This window comes from Cupressus sempervirens, chromosome 8 (genome assembly GCF_028749045.1).
Source record: "Cupressus sempervirens isolate cs-2001-9-10 chromosome 8, ASM2874904v1, whole genome shotgun sequence".
Classification (NCBI taxonomy): Eukaryota; Viridiplantae; Streptophyta; class Pinopsida; order Cupressales; family Cupressaceae; genus Cupressus; species Cupressus sempervirens.
The window spans coordinates 323,437,684-323,460,772 of record NC_143125.1 but is presented as its reverse complement, the minus strand read 5'-3'; the positions used below and the strand labels follow the sequence as shown (position 1 = coordinate 323,460,772).

The 23,089-nt window shown below is 33.7% G+C and overlaps 1 pseudogene; it reads right to left on the bottom strand.

The window, feature by feature from the left end:
- Positions 1-5,005: 5,005 nt before the first annotated feature.
- LOC149542677 (eukaryotic translation initiation factor 5-like) lies at positions 5,006-5,584 on the bottom strand (annotated as a pseudogene).
- Between the last annotated feature and the right edge of the window lie 17,505 nt (positions 5,585-23,089).

Sequence of the window (23,089 nt, the reverse complement as noted above, 5' to 3'; positions counted from 1 at the left end):
TAGAACTTTTATATTTGAATTTGAGCCTAAAATTGTGAAAGAATATCTAAAGGATGATGAATGGATAAAATAAATGGAAGAAGAGTGAGAAAAATTATAGACGATCAAGAGATGGGCATTAGTGCCGAGATCAAAGAAAAAGAATGTGATCAATAAAAAGTGGGTTTTTAGAAACAATATGGATAAATCTAGTGAAATGGTAAGGAAAAAGGAAATTTTTTTTTGCAAAGTTTATGCACAAGAAGAAAGTTTTGACTATATTGAAATATTTTCATCCATATAAATAGTTGAAGGTCTAAGGATTCTACTTACATATGCTTCATACAAGAGGTTTAAGGTATACTAGATGGATGTTAAGTCTACATTTCTCAATGGTGTTCTAGAAAAATAAGTGTACTTTGAACAACTCAAAGGGTTTTCTTATTTAGATGGAAAAGATATGGTGTTTAAGATGAAGAAAGATCTATATGGATTAAAGTAGGAACCAAGGGTATGGCATGAAAGACTGCATTCATACCTAATAGAGATAGGTTTCATCAAAAAAATTGATGAAAGTATGTGTACCTAAAGGTAGATAAGGATGAAAAGTAATTAATTGAAAAGGTCTTTGTAGATGACATCATGTTTAGAGGAAATGATTCTTTGAGACTTGCATTTGCAGATGAGTTGAAGGAATTTGAGTTATCTATGATCAATAAGATCAATTTCTTCTTTGAATTATATGTATCAAAACTTAGAGATGGAATCTATATCAAATAGTCCAACATGTCAGAGAGATCTTGAAGAAATTTGGATTAGAAGACTCAAAATTAGTTAGTACACCTATTGTAATTGATTGCAAGTTGTCAAAGGAAGATGAATCAAAGAAAGTGGGTAAAACTTTGTATAGTTCCATGATATGGAATTTGTATTATGTTGTGCATAATAAACCATACATAGTATAGACAATTAGATTAGTAGCTAGGTTTTTCTCTAATCCTAAAAATATCACCTAATGGAAGTAAAGAGGATATTCAAGTACTTGAAGGGAACTAAAGACTTCACTCTTTGGTATGCTCATAAAGGCGATTTCTCCTTGAATGTATTTATTGATGCATATTGAGAAGGTAATGTAGATGATCAAAAGAGCAAAAGTGGTAATGATTTATTTATTGGAAAGAGGCTTAATGTATTAGACAAACAAAATTGTAGAATTGTATATCTCAATCCACAATTGAAGTAGAAAATATTGCTACTACTATCAATTGTACACAAAGTAGTACAAATTAAGAAGATATTGGAAGGAATTTAGGAAAAGGCAACTAAACCAATAGCTATCTATTATGATAACACAAGTGTTATTAAAATATGCAAGAATAGAATGATATGCTCTAAGGCCAAGCATATTTCCATCAAGTATCATATTATTAGAGATAGGAAATATGTGATTTGATTATTTTATCAAATTAATGTAGAATTCAGTGAATCATTTAAAAAATAAGGTCGAGCATGGTTCATAGTGACATAGGGAGGGTATTGAAAAGGAGAAATAAGGGATAATATACTCAACATAACCTGCCAATACTCCTTGCTGGTGTTTGAAAATGCTATCGATTACCCTGATGAAAATATGATACATCTAGGGGCAGCTAACTCCAATCTTCAACATGTCATTTTAGACACTGGGCCAACTATAAGGCTTGACCCTTCTTCTACATTAGGCTCTACAAAACCTAGGCAGGTGGACCTCAGATTCAATTCATATGGTACCAGTGCAAAACATATTCTTGAATCTCATAAAGTATATAAAAACCCTTATATCTCCTAATAACTCATGTAATGACATAGATCTACAGTACCAAATTGCAAATCTAGGAATTTCACAAGATGAGTGACGGTTAGACTATTCTATCTCTTCAATATAAAATGTAATGATGATTTGAATTTGATTTGATTTTATGTGGGTGGGGAAAGTGAATGAAAACTAGGTATGAACAACAAACTTATGATCGTGTAACAGATTAGTGCCTCATCCATTGGGCAATTCATGAATCTCCCTCATACATTTTGGATATCTAGAACATATATCGTATGCCAAGACTCTAGATCTATCCATTTATCTTGTAAATTGGATATTAATGTTTGATCTAAATCTCATTCTTACTTGATATCCTCCTCAATAAACCTAAAAACCTGTTGATTTCCCTAAAGCATTTACATAATTCCTTGAATTACAAGCAACATACAGCCTTAAGGTACTGCAACTATGATCTACGCTCTTTGTTCAAAGATCATAAAACATCATAGCTCACTAAGAAAGGAGACAAGATTTAAAAAAAAACTCAACATTTTCTATTCTTTGTATTAATTTCCTTTAAATAATACATTAAAATGCATGAAATTAACTCATAAAGAACCTAATAAACTAGACTATACAATGAACAAATGATGTCATACAAGAGAGAAAATGGTAGGAATGAGAAACTGATGGGATGGGAAGTGGGTGTCATAGCCAAAGAAAAAGCTTCATGGTCTGGAACCAACACATCCCAGATCTTCCATTCAGACTTCATCAATTCTAAGGCCAATTCTACTAAATATCTTCATTCCATAAAAACTTTCCAATATTTTCCAACCCCTACAATGAAAGAAAGAAAGAAAGATATAGCAAGAAGTGAATTCCCGGATCTATTATGCCATTGACATGTGTCCACTTGGAAAACCTTCTCAACTAGTTAAAAGCATCTTTCTAATCTCTTCGCTCCACTACAAAATCAAATCCTTGATCCTTTTTGCTTCCCAAACAATAAAGTATCTTAGATATTTTGATGGAAATCATAGCTGATTGATAAAGACAAAAATTCTAAGAAGTTCTATCAAAAAGCAAGAAAAACACATCATTATGCATCAAATTTTGAACAAACTGAGCCAAAAAAGCATATCAAATGTATCCCAACTGAATTCTATAATTGCATTGATGAAATCATTGTCTAGAACTGAGGATTTGATTGAAAACACAAAACTCCCTATAGCACATACCAGTGATATCCTATGCAAAAATGAACTTCATAGATAGATAGCTCATCTTCTCCCAGTTCCAATAGTATACTGAGCATCCATTTTAGATAAAAATTGCCCCAATTATGCCCCTCTAAAGTTCAGGCCTTTGTTCATGGTTTTGCATAGCATTTAAAATTGCAAAAAATTATCCTTTTTCAATAGTAAAAACTATAGAATAATCTCTAGTTTTATTTAAAATATGACCTACACGTGAATCTAAGGGAAAATTATTAAAATATTAAAATTTGAAAATTTGAAAATTCCCCTCCATTCTTGTCCAGGTCAAACTTGTTGACCAGCTTGGTGACATGTGTCACGTTGTGATTAGTTCCTTTTTTTACACAACTATCAAACCTCTCTAATTGGGTGCCACATGTCATCGTTAGATTCATCCATCTCACTTCCACATGTCAACTTTATATTGTGTCGCTATGTCACCATGTTATTTGTCGAGCAACTTCATCTTTGCAACATAGCGACATCTATCAGATCTACCACATGGCACAATCTGGTGCATCTGAGATATCTTCTTGCCACACCACATCCTTCCTCAAAATTTTCACCATGTGGCATCTTGTGGTTGGTCTAAAACTCCACATCATCGTCGAGTCATTCTATTCCCATTGCCTAGCTGCCACTTTTCACATTTTGATTCGTCATCAAATTTTTAGGTAGGACCCACACTGCTTTCTTAACTCCTCACCAAATTTTTAGTTTTTTGTTGGGTTGCTAGCTAGATTTGAGATTTTTTGATAGGTCACCATGTCACATGCTAGAAATCTCGCTATTTTCTATTGGTGACATAGTGACCATTGGAAATCTTCCCCTTTTTTGACAACATTTCCAAGTTTTTGGCAACACTTCTTGACAGCCTCAACTTGCATGCCCATTCAAAATATTACCTGTTGACTTACTAGTTGGCATCCACAGTGGGTCCCTTTTAATGCTTCACTACCTTTCAAAAGACCATGGCCTTTAAGACATCAAACTAATAGTGTGCAAAAGTATTTAAAGATTAAAAAATTTAAACCACAAAAAATGTGGAATATAGTTTCAAACTATCCTCCTCTTAGCTCTTGCATATTGTCTTTTCTCTATATGTGGAGACCCCTATTTTACATGGCATCTTAACCCAAGTGACCAAATCGATGTCAAAAAATGTGAGTTGGAATGCTGGTGATCACCTTGTAAGAACCTCCAGAATGACAACTCCCACCATTCCATTGTTTACTTCTCCTGCTTCTTCTATCGCACAACGACTTCCTTTCATGTGTGTGAGCTCTTCTTTGTCAGCATGAAGCTCCTCTTTCTTAAGTTTTCTCCTTTCTTTTTGATTTGTGGCTTCCTCCTTTTCAAATGCATGGTCTTTGCTATTTGAAAAAAGTTTTAACAAATCTTACACGTCCAACACTGCAGCTTCTTTTTTAATTGGCGGCTCACTGTATCTTTGTTTGTGTGAGCTGATTCTTATGCATTGGTGTGAACTCCCTTTTATCACTAGGTGGCTTTTTACATTTCTCTCTTATCTAGTGTGAGCTCCCTCTTTGTGTGATATGCTCTTTTCTCTAAATAATGCATGTGCTTTATGTAGTTCCCCTACGGCTGGCTGCCCTGTTGTTCATAGCCATTCATTATAGCCATCCTCAATAGTTGCTTCATGCAAGGGGCTTCTAACTCTCTTAATACACTAATTCCATTCTTTATATGTGTTGAGAGTTAGATTCTTTGGTTGCTGCAGCTTTATTCCTCTTGTTTTCCTCCTAGCTTGCGTTGAATGTGAAACTTCCTCTCTTTTTTGGGCCATTGACTGTCTTCATCTTGTAGTTCTTGGATGTGGAGTTGTTGCTCTCTTTTCAGCATGTGTGGACCTCCCCTATTCTATGTTGCATGCTTGTGGTCTTTCTCTAGATCCCGCCTTCCAATCTTGGCATAATTTTCCTTTCTCTCATATGGGTGTGGGTTCCTCCTAAAAATGTGACCCCTTGCCTCTTCCACATGGGTGATGGAGTGGAGCTTTGCTCTTTATACTGCCACCTCCCACTTTAAAATGCTCTTGTTCTAATCTTCTTATAGCCTTCTTATCCTTGCCAACCTTCTTCTTTGGGGGATTCTTCAAAATAAATGTAGTCATCTTGTCTCTCATATCAACATCTAAAACATATCTACAAGAAAAACACTTTAAAGTAATCATCTAGGTTTTTGAAATGAGTATTTCTGTCTCAAGATTGTGGCATTTTATGGCACTGCACATACTTAATAAAAATCTCCAAAAGTGAAGCTAGTTTTGTAGTTTCATGAGAGCTATTAACATGAGAAATCCCAATTTTTCTTATTATTAAATTTTGATTGAGCAACTAGTTCACATCCAAAATACATAGTAGTATAAGAAGGGGGACTACCAAGTGCTTTTGCCACATCAACCATGTTTAAAAAAATTTTTTTGATGCCATTTCCTCGGCCCTCAATTTTTTTTGATCATTTTAGGCATCTTATACCTATAGAAAACATCATCTCAGTTACTTTCTCCAATATTTAGGAGAGCCATTTTTTCAAACAGGCAATTACTTGGAAGGAAACAAGAAGATTCTGAGGTAGAATTATATCTTTTGGTGCTAAGAAAGGAACCAAAGAATAAAAAAATGATTTCCAAGAAGAAAGATTTCTTTGATGATGTTTTAACCCTATACCTAGTGCAATAAAAAATGGGTGCATCCAATTGCCACCCAAAGACCACCTCAAAATCCATCAATCCTGGCGGAGATAGTCAGGCTCCAAAGTGGGTCTAGCTAACAAAATTTTCATTTTTGAACAACTGAAATGTCAAGTTGGCCCACTAAATCATCCAACATTAACTAGATTCACAATCGAGCAGTACTTTGCCATTAAAAACTCATTTTATCATTTTCTGCAGACTATGATTTTTCAGCTAAAAAGACCTGTTAGTTGGCTTTAAAAACTAATCCAAACAAATGACCAAGCTTTGAAATCAGACACACTGATTCTCTATGCTACACTCTTGCACCCTGCCAAATCTTGTCTCATGAAAAATTCTCAGGCTAAAGATATTCACTGTCAAAGTTACTTCTCAGAATTACCTGCAAGTAAACATGTCAGAAAACACTAAACTGCATTCAGATTTGGCTTCAAAAACTAGGAAAACCAACACTTGGGGGAAAAAAAACTAGGGAACTAGTTCACTGTCATGAGGAAAACATAAATCTACAATTTGGGCTCATGATGAATAACTGGGAAAAAATGGTAGGTGGTCAAAGTGTGCTACTCAGATTTTACAAACTAGAAACAATGGCAGGAAAGTAGTTTTTGCAAATGGAATTGACTTGGAAAAGTATGCAAATAGATTCGTCATGATTTGAAAATTGACACACATAAAGTATTTTTAGAGTATAACATAGTGGTAAAATCCATTTGATCTTACCTATCATGGATTCAGATTTATAACATCATGAATAGGGGTTCCGACAAATTTGCTCCTTTTGACACTAGTAAAAAGTTAGAAATTGCATTTGGAATCACATTTGAAAACTAATCAAAAAAATTCATCATAAGGTCAAAATTGAAATATAGCAAGTCTCTAACCTCTAAAATGCAATGCAAAAGGAATTTTATCATTTTGTTCAACTGGGTCAAAGTTATAACCAGTCAAATAGGGCTTCCTAGAATTTAGAACTAATTGCATCAGCATGACATTAGTAAATGACCAACTCTGAGGGATTCAAAACCTAGTCAAACAGACTTGAAATGACTCAAAATTTAAAACTTAAGTGCTTTGATATGGACATATACTCTCAAAGTGGTGAGTCATGAAACATTACTGGGTGTGAGATATTCAATTGCAAACATAGGCTTCTGTCATTGTTTGACACTTAGGTGAAAGTGCAGAATTGACAAATGCTCAAAAAAAGACTTCATGGGATAGCTTGGAATGTCAATTTAAATTAATGGAACACATAGACGCACTGAATGAAAGGTGCTAGAAACATTAAAGACCTCTTAGGGTCCAAAAGTAGAACCGGGTACATATGCATTAAAGAGCACTTATAGGACTTAATTTCTATTAAATTATGGCGACTGATCAGGAATGTACTGTACATACTTCATATATAGTGGGGTTTGGGGCCGACATGGTAGCTGACATATTATGGCCAACATATGGCCGACATGTTTTAACCCTAAAATGAATAAAATACTTGTATAAAAGGGTTTAGGGTTACGTATTTTCATTATGTTGTGATGCAAAATTGGTTCTTGTGGCAGTATTGAGCTGTAAGGGATTACAGATTGTAATCAGGTTGTAATCATTGGATTGTAATAAGATCAAAATTGCTGTTTGGTGTACGCAGCCCAGGGATTGGGTGAACCATTTTAAATCTTGGTGCCTTGTGTTCATTTTTGTGTGATCTATTATTTTTTGTTATTGGTTACATTTGCATGTAGTTTTTATTTCTGTTCATGGTTTATCCTAACAAGTGGTATCAGAGTGAGGTTGTCTTTTAGTTTTCCTCTGCAGGAAAGTCTCATGGTTAAGTGGGAGTCTCACGGTTGAGTGGGAGCGATGGTAGATCAGGGTAAGCTAAGGGTTGACAGGTTTAATGGGCAAAACTTCTAGTTATGGAAGATGCAAATGGAAGACTATCTATATCAGAAGGATTTATGGAAGCCGTTGGAAGGCAAAGCCAAGAATCAGGGAACTATGTCAAAGGCTGAATGGGATCTTTTGGATAGAAAGGCACTCGAAAGCATTCGGTTATGCTTGGCACCATCGGTGGCATTTAATATTACAAAAGCAAAGATGACAGAAGATTTGATGAAAACCCTAGCGACACTGTATGAAAAGCCCTCCGCTTCAAACAAGGTATTTCTCATGAAGTGTTTATTTAATATGAAAATGGCAAAAGGTGGATCTGTTGCAGATCATTTAAATGAGTTTAATACTATTACTAGTCAGTTATCTTCTATGGGTATCAATTTTGATGAAGAAATTAGGGCTCTCTTGATTTTGTGTTCTTTGCCTGAAAGCTAGAATGGCTTGGTAATGGCAGTGAGTAATTCTGTTCTTGGATCTAGTACCCTAAAATATGATGATGTGATCGATGTTGTTTTGAGTGAGGAAACTCATAGGAAATCCTCAGGTGGATCTACATCAGGAAGTGCTTTGAATGCACAAAGCAGGGGAAAAACAACTGAAAGAGGAAGTAACTCTGGAAATCATGAGAAATCAAGAGGAAAGTCAAAGGGGAGGAGGTCTCAATTGATAGGACCAAATGATTGCTGGTACTGTGGGAAACCAGGGCACAAAAAGAAAGATTGTTGGAATCGAAAGAAAAATGAAGGAGATAAATCAGATGGAGACAAGGAGGAAAATGTGGTAAGTAACAAATGCAAAGAGGGTGCTTTGCTTCTATCTTTAGAGAGTGTTGATGATTCATGGGTTTTAGATTCTGGTGCTTCATTTCATGCTACACCTCATAGAGGTTATTTCATTGATTATGACCAAGGGGATTTTGGGCTTGTTTATTTGGGGGATAATGAACCCTGTCAGATTGTTGGAAAGGGAAAAATTAAGATTAAGTTGCAGAATGGGAATCATTGGCTACTACATGAGGTAAGACATGTTCCAAGGCTGAGTAGAAATTTAATTTTAGCCGGGCAACTCGGTGATGAGGGTTGTGTAGTTACTTTTAATGATAAAAATTGGAAGGTTTCAAAAGGTTCCCTTGTAGTAGCAAAAGGTGTTAAAGTAGGCACCTTATATCTTTGTACAGGTCATATTGTTCCTACTACTTTTATTGTTTCAGAGAAAAATGAATGTTCAGGAACAATTGCTGCAGTTGAGCAGGGAGAACAAATAGCTGTTGTAGATTCTGATACAGTGTTGTGGCACAACAGACTTGGGAATATGAGTGAGAAAGGTATGAAAATAATTCATTCAAAGAAAGTTTTACTAGGTCTAAAATGTGTTAATATGGATTTCTGTGAAAGTTGTGTGTATGGAAAATAAAAGAGAGTGAGTTTTGTAAAGACTAGGAAGGAAAACAAAAAGGAGAAATTAGAGCTTGTGCATACAGATGTATGGGGACCAGCTCAGGTATCTTTCCTTGGTGTCTCTAATTATTATGTTACATTTATTGATGATGCAACTAGAAAAGTATGGGTTTATTTCCTTAGACAGAAATCTGATGTATTTCAAACTTTTAAGAAGTGGAAATGCTTGGTTGTAAATGAGACTAGTAAGAAATTAAAATGTCTCAGATCTAATAATGGTGGTGAGTATTGTAGTAATGAATTTGAAGATTATTGCTCCACTAATGGTATTCATAGATAGAAAACTATTCCAAGGACTCCATAGGAAAATGGAGTGGCTGAACGCATGAACAGGACTATAATGGAGCATGCAAGGAGCATGAGGTTGCATGCTGGGTTGCCCTTACACATGTGGCTAGAGGCTATCAATACTATAGTATATGTGATTAATAGAGGTCTCTCTACTCCTTTGGGCTATGGTATTCTAGAGGAAGCATGGACCGGTAAGAAGGTGAGTTATTCTTTTCTCAAGACCTTCGGTTGTGAAGCTTTTGCTCATATAGACTCTAAAAATAGAACCAAGGTAGAAGCTAAATCAAAGAAATATGTCTTTGTTGGATATGGCATTAATGAATTTGGTTATAGGCTTTGGGATTTTGAAAATCTTAAAATTGTTAGAATTTGGGATGTCATATTCAATGAGAAAGTGTTGTACAAAGATCTGTTGCAGCAACATGAGAAGAAAGAAGATGATTATGTAGTGCTGGATGATACTCTAAAAGCTGATTTTCTAGCATTCCTCATGATGTGTAACAACTGTAACAAAAAATACCACACACACCAGTAAATGTTAGATGGTCAACGAGGCCAATTAGACCTCCACAAAGATTTTCTCCCTCTTTGTATTCTATTTTACTTACTAATGCTGGTGAACCTGAAAGTTATGATGAAGCTATGTAGGTGGATACTAAGATTCAGTGGGATTTTGCAATGAAAGATGAAATGGAGTCTTTGCTGAAAAATAAGACATGGGATTTGTGCAAGTTGCCTACAGGTAAAAAGGCTTTACAGAATAAGTGGGTTTAAAGGTTGAAAGAAGAGGAAGGAGGTAAGAAAAGATTTAAGGCTAGGTTAGTTGTAAAAGGATTTGCACAGAAAAAGGGAATTGATTTTGATGAGATATTTTCTCCTGTTGTTAAAATGACTTCTATTCGTACTGTTTTAAGTCTTGTGGCTACTGAAGATTTGCATTTAGAGCAGTTGGATGTTAAAACAACCTTTCTTCATGGTGGTTTGGATGAAGAAATATATATGGCTCAACCACATGGTTTTGAGGTAAAAGGTAAGGAGAACTTAGTGTGCAAATTGAAGAAAAGTTTATATGGCTTGAAGCAAGCACCTCGGCAATGGTATCTAAAATTTGATAGTTTTATGCACGAGCATGGATATAACAGATGTCATTCAAATTACTGTGTTTATTTTAAGAGGTTGGATGATGATAGCTACATTATTTTATGTTTATATGTTCATGATATGCTTGTAGCTGGGTCTAACATGGATCATATGAAGGGGCTAAAATGCCAGTTAGCACATGCATTTGCTATGAAGGATTTGGGGGTAGCAAAACAAATCCTTGGTATGAAGATTTGTAGAGATAGGAAGAATAGAACCTTGCTATCTCAGGCTAATTATGTTGAGAAGGTGTTGCAACGTTTCTCTACGAAGAATGCTAAAGCTGTCAGCACACCTTTAACTGGTCATTTGAAATTGACTAAGGAGATGTGTCCCAAGACACAGGAAGAGGAGGATAAGATGTCCAAGGTACCCTATGCTTCAGCTATAGGAAGCTTGATGTATGCCATGGTATGCACTAGGCTAGATATTGCACATGCAGTGGGAGTCGTTAGCAGGTATATGAGTCATCCAGGATTTGAGCATTGGAATGCTGTTAAGTGGATTCTTTGATATTTGAGAGGAACATCCAATAAGTGTTTACACTTTGGGGGCTCTACTACTGATTTACAGGGCTATGTTGACTCAAATTTGGTAGGGGATATTGATACCAGGTGGAGTACTACAGGTTATGTCTTTACTATTGGTGAGGCAGCTGTGAGCTGGGTTTCTAGGTTAAAAAAGATTAATGCTCTATCCACTAAAGAGGCCGAGTATGTTGCTGCTACAAAGGCAGCCAAGGAGATGATATGGCTTTAGTTCTTCTTAGAAGAATTGGGACATCCTCAGAAGCATAATTATTTGTTCATAGATAGTCAGAGTGCCATTCATCTTGCTAAGAGTTCAGCTCTGCATTCTAAGACCAATCACATACAGTTGCGGTACCATTTCATTCGATCAATTTTTGGAGGATGGACAGTTAAAGCTGGAGAAGATACATACCAATGACAATCCAGTAGATATGTTGACAAAGGTTGTAACAAGGGAGAATTTGAACTCCTCTTCAGCTTTGGTTGGTCTTTTAGACTGAACATGAATAAAAGAATAGCATAGTCTAGGATGGTTTGATTCAGTGGGAGCCCCATGTGGTAGTGGTATTGGTACAAGATTAGTCTCCAAGTGGGAGATTGTTGTTTAGTGTGGAGCCTGATCAGTCCCCAACTAGGAGATTGTTAGATTATGGTGACTGATCAGGAAAGTACTATACATACTTCATAAATAGTGGGCCATGGCCGACATGGTAGCCGACATATTATGGTCGACATATGGCCGACATGTTGTAACCCTAAAATGAATAAAATACTTGTATAAAATGGTTTAGGGTTAGGTATTTTCATTATGTTGTGATGTGAAATTGGTTCTTGTGGCAGTATTGAGCTGTAAGGGATTACAGATTGTAATTAGGTTGTAGTCACTAGATTGTAATAAGATCAGACTTGCTGTTTGGTGGATGTAGCCCAGGGATTGGGTGAACCATGTTAAATCTTGGTGCCTTGTGTTCATTTTTGTGTGATCTATTATTTTTTGTTATTGGTTATATTTGCATGTAGTTTTTATTTCTGTTTGTGGTTTATCCTAACAATTTCTTCAATGGTACTCAAAATCAAGGCTTTGATTTTGAGTCCCAACACTCCCTTGATAAGAGTTACACACATAGAACACTAGGCTAGATGTAACATATTCATAGGTGTAATTATTTTACTTCACATATTAAGGGCCATTACATGCTTAGTTATGAGTCCTTCTTGGTTGCATCCATATAAAAATAAAATTATGAAATTAGAGTCCAATATCACATCTCCTATATTCTACTCTTTCTAAATTCCCCCTTTCCTACATCCAACCAAGCTTATTTTATAGTTAGCTAAGTCACAAGTCAGCTAGTCAAGCATTTGATTACCTTATACATCTAGTCTTGGAAGAGTAAACCAAAACCCTAGAAAAGGACAATACAAAATCATGTGCACTTAAAGGTAGGTCAATACGTGTGTTAAGAGCTAGCTCCCAATTGTGCAAGATACCATGTAAGCATAAGAAACTATGCCAATCAGAATAGCATGCCTCACTAGATGAAAATAATAGGAAACATAGACCAAAAAGAATGACACAAAACTTGAGAAATATGAACCGTTAAAACTTGCGCATTTAGGACAAGGATCTAGGATTGGTCCTTGACATGATATTTGTTAGAAATAAGAATTACTAAGGGAGGGGGGGTGAATTGAAAATTTACAAACTTTAGTTTCCAACTAAATATTATTTATTATTACTTTGAACCATACATAAGAAAGTAATAAAGTAATGCTGAACAATAATAGTGACCATGCACAAAGATAACTCATAACACCATATTTTTTTAAACTAGGGAAACCCTATCCAAGGGAAAACCCTAGTGACCACTAGATAATATACTGATATATATGTTCTGGACCCTGTTAGGAGTCAATGAGAAAATTGAGTATAGAGAGTCCCTATTATGAGACTTTGAATCCCTATTAGGAGATTCCAACCCTATTAGGAGGTCTAGTACAGTAGATGCAAGATGAGCCCACTTCCCAAACAAGTAATTAGTCTTCAAGAATATAGATTCCTCCTTAGTTCAATCTCAGATCACACAATCAATTTCACATAAGTTGCTTTATAGAAAGTTAGCATATCACAATAGCATAGAATACTTCACTTCCTTTATGCAGGATGTCCTTTGCATAAATACCATGCCTTTTCAAAAATTCCTACTAGGTCAGCTAAGGCCATAATATAATTTTCCAACTTAGAGTAAACATCTAGGATGTTGGCCCTAATTGGTCAAGTAATTATTTTGTAAACAAAATAACTCCTTTCTTTTAATTTTGCTGTCCTATTTCACCAGTAAAACATGAATATCTTTTTTTTTGTACAATTTGTATTGATGTCTGAGGTTATAAAAATCATCATCAACATGTATAATATCTCCATCTAACTTTTCTAGTCATAATATGATGTCAGTAACAAGCTACATACAAAATAATATGTTGTCGTAAACCAAATTCATACTTAGACAATTTTTTGAGTACCAAAAGCTAAGCATCTTTATGTCTAAGGTTTCCTACAAGCATGCACATTATGTGTTTCCATAAATGAAAATAATTACATATCTTCATTAGCCAATTGTCAATTATATCAACTATGCACAACAAGAAATCAAAAGTGGCAATGAATACTTCATGAACAACATACTGGTACATAAAACAAGAAATATTTTTTGGTTGATGCAAGATTGCTCAAAAGCCCAAGATGATCCTACATCAAACACTTGGGGTTAATAAAGAACTGATATCCTTATCACACATTATTGATATTCTAACCTAAATCATAAAGATCCAACTTATCTTGTGTAATCTATGATCTATCTTTAACTAGCTTATCTATCCACTAAACTAGGTATTCTATGTAGTCATTTCCTTTGCTGGTCTTGCTTACTTTACCATTCAAAATACTTTCAATGCTATATATTTTCTTCTTATGATAATCCATTGTTATTTTTTAGCTCATCATTTGATTCAAAATATTCAAAATAATATGCAATGTTGAATATAGGTGAAATATCCATGTCTTCTAGTAATTCAAATTCAAAAGCATTTCCACTATCAAACTTCTTGAGAATCCTAAAAGGACCAAACTTCTTCATTTTCAATTTACTATAGGTACCAACTAAAAATATATTCTTCTTCAAATGAATCATAACCTCATCAATGACTTCAAAATATTTATGTCTCTTCCTTTTATTAGCTCTCTATTTGTATTCCAATTCAATTTCCTCCAAATTTATTTTCACTTCGTTAATGCAAAGTCTTCATGAAATCTAAAAATTCATCTGCTTTAACACTTCTTCTAGTCTTAAGGTTCATATTTCTCAACTCAATAGCTCCCTTAGGATTCATTCCACTAACAATCTCAAAAGGTGTCTTCTTATTACTTTGATTCACAAAATTATTATATGCAAAGTCTACTTATGCCAAAATCAAATCCCAATCAATAGGCTTATCTCCAACCAAACATCTCAACAAGTTACCCAAAATTCTATTCATAAATTTAGTTTTCCATCTATTTGTAGATGAAATGTAAAACTAAACTTCAATTCAATTTTCAACTTTTTCCAAAGTGTCTTCTAGAAATAACTAGTAAACTTAGCATCTCTATCTGAAAGAATAGTATTAGGAAAATCACACAATCTAAGCACTTCCCTAAAGATTAATTTAGCCATATGTACTACATCATATGCCTTCTTACAAGGTATGAGATGAGCCATTTTTGAAAATATATCAAATACTACCAAAATAGAATCATTACATCTCTGAGTTCTAGGCAAACCAAGAGCAAAATCCATACTGATATCTTCCCAAGGCTTCTAAGGTATAGGAAATGGTAAATACAATCCCAATTTCTAACTTGTTTTTTTTTTTGTTTGAAAAATTCTACAACTTCCCACCATATTCTTCACATCCTTATAAATCTACACTTAAAATTACCTATTTGAAATCAACTTCATTATCTTGTCAATCCTAAAATGTCTTGCAAGTCCACCACTATGCTTCTCCTTCATGATGTTCTCTCTCATAGATTCTCTAGGTATACACAACTAAATTCCCTTAAATAACATATCTTCATGAATGAATTAATTAGTCCACTTATCTCTCACCATTTGATCTTTATAAGCTTTCCAAGGTTCTCCAAAATAGGATCAATTTCATAGAAATGCTTCAAGTCATTAAAACCAAGTACCTCAACTTTCATTTTTGTTAGAAAATTCATTCTTCTACTCAAAGCATCATCAACCTTGTTTAATTGTCCACTCTTATATTTCAATGAAAAAGAAAAGTTCAAGAAAAACTCAACCAACTTTATGTGTCTCTGATTTAACTTATTCTAACTTCTCAAGTCCTAGAAAAATTTATGGTTAGTATACAACACAAAATATTTAGGCATCAAATAATGTCTCTATTTCTTCAAAGCTTGAACAATAATATAGAATTCTTGATCATAAATTGAATATTTTCTCTTAGCATTATTCAATTTCTCACTAAAGAAAGGTATAGGTCTTCCTTCTTGCCTCAAAATATCTCCTATAGAACTTTCACTAACATCACATTCAACTTGAAAAACTTTACTAAAATCAAGAAAATTAAGTGTAGGCAATTCTACAATCTTTTTTTGCAATTTTTCAAAACTCTTTTGTGCTCCATGTTTCCATTTGAGTTATCTTTTATCTCATCTCATAGTCCCAATCATACATTACAAATAGAACTAGAATTTCTGATGCACTTTCTATAAAAGCTTTCCAATCCATGAAATGATCTTACCTCTCTAACATTCTCAATGTTAGAAATAATAGCCCACAAAGATAACTGAGAGGGGGGAAGGTTGTGAATCAGTTATCTAATTAAATCATTTATCAACCTTAATTAATCTTAACTATTCAATCAAAGTAAACAACAACCATAACAAGATGCACATACATAATTAAACCAGATTTGTTAACTAGGGAAACCCTTGATAAGAGGGAAAACCATGGTGGGAATGATGCCCATAAAGATATACTAATATATATATTCCTTGTTAGAGGATGGACCCTATTAGGAGTCTATAAACACATTCAATACGTCAGAGTCCCTATTAGGAGACTTTGAATCCTTCTTGGGAGATACCAAACCTGTTAGGAGTTTTGCCAACCCTGTTAGGAGTTGTAGAAGGTAGAAGGGCCCACTATCCAAACAACTTTTGGGACAAGACCACTAAACTTCACTGTCCAACTGATCTCTCAACTATTCCTTGTAAAATAAATTTTCATACTATGCTTTATCCTCTTTCCTTTATCTTTTCAACTAGGCCAATAACTATCAGACCTTGTAGACTAGGTCACAAACCTTAGATCCAAATAGCAAGCCTTAGATCTTAGACTAAAACCTTGGCAACAAAGTTATCTCCAACTTTTCTCTACTCTACTTATCCTTGCACATCAAATTGTTTTTCTTCTATTTCACTCCTTGTTCTTCATGCAATTTTTCATACATAAAAAAGGAAAATATCCTCCTTTATACTAAATCCATAAAACAATTCCCCGAGTAAGCTATTACACCTTCTCAATTAATTATTATAGGACCTCATTAAGAACATGTTATACTTAGTGATAACATTAATCAGTCACTTTGTAACTTGAATAACTTTTTGTATGTGTAATATTATGACAAGATAGCTTAGCCACATCATCACCAACATGTCTTCTACATGATTTTAACCTTTCTTCTCAGAATAACAACTCTGCTAAGAGATATAACAAGTTTACTAGAACATTCTTCTGTAAACTCTATCTCAAAATAGTCTTCACCAAAACTTGCATAACTTCTTCTAGACTTAATATCTTTTGCTTTTTAAGTTAGCTACACATACTAGACACATGGTAGTATCTCCCTTTAAACTCACTAGTGAAAATACTCAATGATCTATCTGTACCAACTTGATCTTTACTATTTTTCTTCTGTCAGATACCACAGAAAATTGCTATGTTGACATAAATAAAAAACATAGTCATGAATGTAACATATCATCATGAAAATGATCTAATCATATTTATAGAATATCCCCCCATAGAAATATCATCAAAATTCATGCTTCCAACAATCTCCCCCTTTGGCATTGATGACAACATAGATGAAAACATCTAATTCCAAGAATACCAGTTGTTAAAGACTATTGTCCTTTCTTTTCAAATCCTCTTCATCAATCATTCTCCCCCATTAATATACCTCAAGATACTCTATATCAAACTATTTTTAATGTTGTAATCTCTCCCCCATTGACATCAATGTCAAAGGTTTCAGCAACCATCTATCTCTGCAATAATTGTCTCTAACTTGCTCAAGTGTCCAAAGACACTATTTAAAACAACATCCAACAAGAGTCCTAGATGAATCTATCCATCATAGATACTCCCCCATGCTGATATAGTTAGGGGCATAACCCCTAGCATACCTCGCAAATACTCAAAAGTCTCTTTGGGAAGAGGCTTGGTAAAAATATCTGCAATTTGCTCTTTGGTGCTTACATACTCCAATCTAATTTATTTTTTTACAAATTTCTCTCTCAACATGTGATATTAGAGAGAAATGTGCCTAGTCTTAGAATGCAACATTGGATTCTGAGACATATTCACTATGCTTGTGTTATCACAATGTATGACAATAGGTTTATTGAATTCTATCTTTATCTTCAACATCTACTTCATCCAAACAACTTGATTATAATTTTTTGCTTCTACAGTGACATATTCTGCCTCTTCTATACTCTATGAGATACAGTCCCACTTCTTTCTTAACCAAGAAACCAAACTTCCTCCAAGAAAGAAAGCTCCACCACTAGTGCTCTTTTTTTCATCCATATTTCCTACTCAATTAGCATTAGTGTAAGCATATAAAGTAAAATCATTAGATCTATCATACCACAATTCAAACTTTAGTGTTCCCTTAAGATATCTAAATATCCTTTTAACTACTACATAATTTTCTTCTTTAGGATTAGCTTGAAATCTTGCAACAATTCCAACTACATTTGCTATATCTAGCCTTGTGTGAGTCAGATATTGCAATCCTCCAATCATAGATCTGTACTTCTTCTACTCAATAGTAGGTGTCTCATCCTTTGTAGATAACTTGCATCTAGTTATCATAGGTGTTCTAACTATTTTACATGTTTCCAAACCAAACTCTTTCAATAGATCTTTCAAATACTTAGTCTAAGAAATAAAGATTACTTTTTTATCTTACACAATCTATAATTCTAGGAAGTATTTCATCTCTCCTATCATACTCATTTCAAATTCATTCTTCATCTCTTTTGTAAATTTTTCACTTTCATCATCATCTCCTCCAAATATGATACATCAAAAATATTACCAAAATCATCAATCCATCATCTATTTCTTTCCAATATAGATTATTTTCTGCCATACCTTTGATAAATCCAAGTTTTGTCAAATGCTTGTACAATCTTGCATACCAAGTTTTGGCTACTTGTTTTAAGCCATACAATACTTTCTTTAATCTACATACCATTTCCTTGTCATATTTTAAAGGAAAACCTTAGGCTATTCTATGTATACCTCTTCTTCTAGCTCTCCATTTAGAAATGGTGGCTTGGCATCCCTCTGATACACAAGTTGAATTTCTTATGTGCTACATAGGCTAAGAATAACCTTACTAGCTTTAATTCTTGACACAAGAGCATAGGTTTTGTAATAGTCTATTCCTTCTTTCTATGAGTAACCTTTACATACCAATCTTGCTTTGTTCCTTACAACTTCACCTTGTTCATTCATCTTGTTCTTGAATACCCATTTTGTTCCTATCACATTCTTGTCTTCTTATCTAGGGACCAATTCTGATGTCTCATTCTTCACTATATAATCTAGTTCTTCTTTCATATCTTTTTTCCAATATTCATATTTACATGCCTCATCTACATTCTTTAGTTTTACTTGAGATATCAGACATAGTTCTTCATTGATTTTTCTTCTTTTCATCACACCTTTATCTCAATTGCTAATGATCTACTCTGGTGGATGATTCTTTGTCACATTCTTACCAGAAGTACGAGTTGTTATCTCAACTCTTAGCTTTAATCTAGGTTATAAACTTTGTTCCTACCTTAGCTCTCCTTCATTCTACAAATCAATGTTAGTATCAAAGAATACTTCATCATTCCTTGGTTTAGTAACAACAACATTCTCATAATCAAAACTGTAGTAAACTATTCTTTCTTGCATCCTAAATTTCTCATCAACTCTTACATTTGCACTTTAAACAATATTCTTACTTCTTATATTATAACATCTATAAGCTCCTCTTTTCAACGAATAACCAAGAGACAAACCTTCATCAGTTCTAGCATCAAATTTACCTACATCATCATCTCTTTTGATATAACATTTGCTATCAAAAATTCTGAAATACTTAACTATAGGTGAGTGACCAAACCATAGTTCATAAGGGGTCTTTTTTGTGTCTTTCTTGACGTGCACTCTATTCATAGTGTAGAAGTATAACTTTAAGAAACCCCCTATAGAAAAAAGTGTAAAATTTTGGCAAATCAAACATTAGTTTAGGGGAAAAAAATTAATTTCTACTGGTAAATTTTTATTTTTAAGTAGGAATTTTTTAAGTTTCATTGGTGATTATTTTTCAATCATATGAAAATTCTATAATATCATGACAAATCATTTATTATTGATGAAAATTGTGGAAAAAAGTGCCCATACCTAGAAACAATGATTTTATTATTAGTATAATATAAAACCTAATTAATAATCAAACTTTAAGGTGAAATTTAGCCCACTTTCATCATTATAGTTTCCCTCTAGATTAATAAATGGTGGTTTGGGGGAAGCACCCCTATTATTTTGAACAATTGTATGATCTTAGATCAATGACCTAAATTCTATTTCAAGCCAAACTTTTAAAAGGATACCAAGTTTTAAAGAAAGTTCCCAAAGTAAAGACACGTGTCCCCAACCAAATCTATTTCACAACAAAGTGAGAAAGGATAAAAAGTTTCCTTAAAGTCTTCAAAATAGAGACACATGTCAAATATGCATACTTAATATGTAGTGTAACTTAAATTATTAGCAAATATTGGTGAATATGACCATTAATTAAGACAATCCTTGAAAATTATAGGCAAATATAGTTAAATTACTACAGAGAAAAATTATATTCCATTGGTGAAGTCATCACTAAAATATAAATGCTTTTGTATTATTATTGGTGATTAGGTTAAGAATGGGACCCAATTTTGGTAAAGTGTAGGTGACATGGACACCCCAAAAGTGCAAAAACATTAGCCAAATCTGGGGTCCCTAATGTGTGAGGTTTGCCAATTGGAAAATATTAGCCACTAAAGTTATCCTTATAGTGTAGACTACTATATTCATAGATTCTCTCCAAAATTCTTGGATACATCATTCTCAGCTAACATAGCTCTTGCTACTTCTGTTATTGACCTGTATCTTTTTTCTACAATACCATTTTGTTTAGGGGTTCTAGGAGCTGAAAATTGTCTTTTGATTCCTTTAGCTTCACAAAATATATTAAACTCATTTGAAGTAAACTCTCCTCCTCTATCTAATCTTAAACATTTAATCTTCATACCTAATTCATTCTCAACTCTATTCGTGAATATCTTGAACTTATCAAATGCCTCAAATTTTTCTTTAAGAAATGGAACTCACATCATTCTAGAAAAGTCATCAACAATAATCATGAAGTACCTTTCACCATAGAATCCTTTAGTTTTTGTAGGACAACTAAGATCTATGCGTATAGTCTCCAATTGTGCTATAGTAGTGAACTTCTTAATGGGAAAAGAAGCTTTGTTATGCTTTTCCATTACACACTCCTTGCAAATTATGTTAGTAGGCTTTACAATCATAGGAAAATCTCTAACTACAAACATATTACTAGTTTTCACAATGTTGTCAAAGTTTATATGACAAAATCTCTTATGCTATAACCAACTTTTATCTACCTTTGTAACCAAACATGTCATTTCAGTGAGATTTAGTTGAAATACATTACCTCTAGATCTAGTTCTTTCTCTAATTACCTTCCCTTCTTTTTTTTTGATCATGCATGTCTTCTCTATGAATTGTAACTGATATCCTTTATCCACTAGTTGTCCAACACTCAAAAGATTTTTTTTAAACCATCAAAAAAAAATATAGCCTCAGTGTTAGTCTTACAATCAAGAGTTATAGAGCCAATACCTTTAACATGGAAAGATACATTGTTTCCAACTCTAACAATGCCTCCACCATAACTTTTGAAGTCAACAAACTTGTTCATATCACCAATCATATGATATGAACAAACACTATTAATTATCCAATCAGATTTCTTTTTGACCTATGATACCAAAGCCATTTTCTCTAGACTTTCTTCTTTAATAGCTACAAATCCTATTTCATCATCACTAGCACTTACTTCTTGTTCATCAAAATCATCTTCTTTATTGGCATACAGACAATCTTTATCTCTTCTAGGTTTGAATTTTCCTTTATACTTTTTCTCTCTTTTAGGAAACTTAGATGCATAATGACCAAACTCATTACAAGTCCAACATTTAAATATTTTCTTACCATCTTTTTCTCTTCTTACTAGAAGGGATACTCCTTCTTCTATCTTTTTGTCCTCATCAAATTTTCTACTACTAGAAAATTATCCCCTAGCACTTATGCTTCTTGATAGATTAGGTCAAATGTTTAGGGTATTGAAAGTTGTCACTATTCTAGACAATTCTCTAGACTGTCTAAGCTCATTCTCATCTACTTCAAGTCTCCCAAGTAATGTTGCCTTGGTGAAATATTTGGTACAAGAGATCAACAACTATATCATTTGAACTGCTTACTTAAATGGTGGTGTTAAACTCTTCAATATCTTCCAGATCACCTCATCATCTTCCTTGGTTCCACCTTGAGATCTAATAGATGCAGTAATTTCTAATATTCTTCCTACATATGTTGTTATAGATTCATATTCTATCATTTTAGCATCTTGAAATGCACAAATCTATCTTTGTAGCCTCAATTTTTTAGAATGTTCATCACCTTCAAAACTATTTTCCAAAGCTTTCCAAATCTTATTAGAAGTATCATGTGTTTTTACCTTGTTGTACTCAATTTGAGGAAGTTCAGACAATAGTGTTAGAGTAATTATTTGTTTGCACTTATTAATTAAATCACTTTGATTTAATTAATTAAGTTTCCTATTACTCTAGTTTTCTTAAGCTATCTTGTAGGTGCATATAATTAATATTTTATTAATTATATTATGCAACCTAGCTTTTTTATGCTTTAGGTTACCCTTTTCAAGTTTTGATCTCCTTTTATAAGGATTGATCTCTTTGTATTTTTCATTATGAAGATTCGTTGAATACTATTTTCTTCGTCAGAGTTTTTTAGATCAAACCTGGCCTCTTCTTGTCTTTTTCTTCTCTGTGACAGGTTTTCTACATGCAGGTTTTCTTGGGCTTCATGGATTTGTTGTGCACTTTTGCTCAAATTCTACATGGTATTAGAGCCAGATCTGTTGTCACTTGTTCAATGTTTCAAGTAAAAGGGAGAACAAGGGTTTGGTAGATCAGATCTGGTGTTTTTTGTAGCTTTTTTTAAGAAAATAGGGGTTCACTAATTTTCAGAGTAATTTGAGGCCAAAAAAACCTCACAAATGGATTTAGAAGGCATCAAAACTCCTATTCTGATATAAAATTTGTTCGATTTGGACAACATTGATTTGGGAGGCAAATTTTTTTTCTTGATAGGGTTGTATGACCCTTGGCACGCAGATAGAGGCACATAAATTTAAAAAATAGCAAAAAAATTGTAGAAAGTGGTTTTATTTACTGTTGTAGTTTTAAAAAACTACTAGTAGTCACTAAAACCACTAGCAGTCGGTAGTAACTGCCAGTAGTCACCACCGGTGGTGACCGCTAGCGTTCCGCAGATCGCTGCGGCTTGGTGGTCATAGTGGCT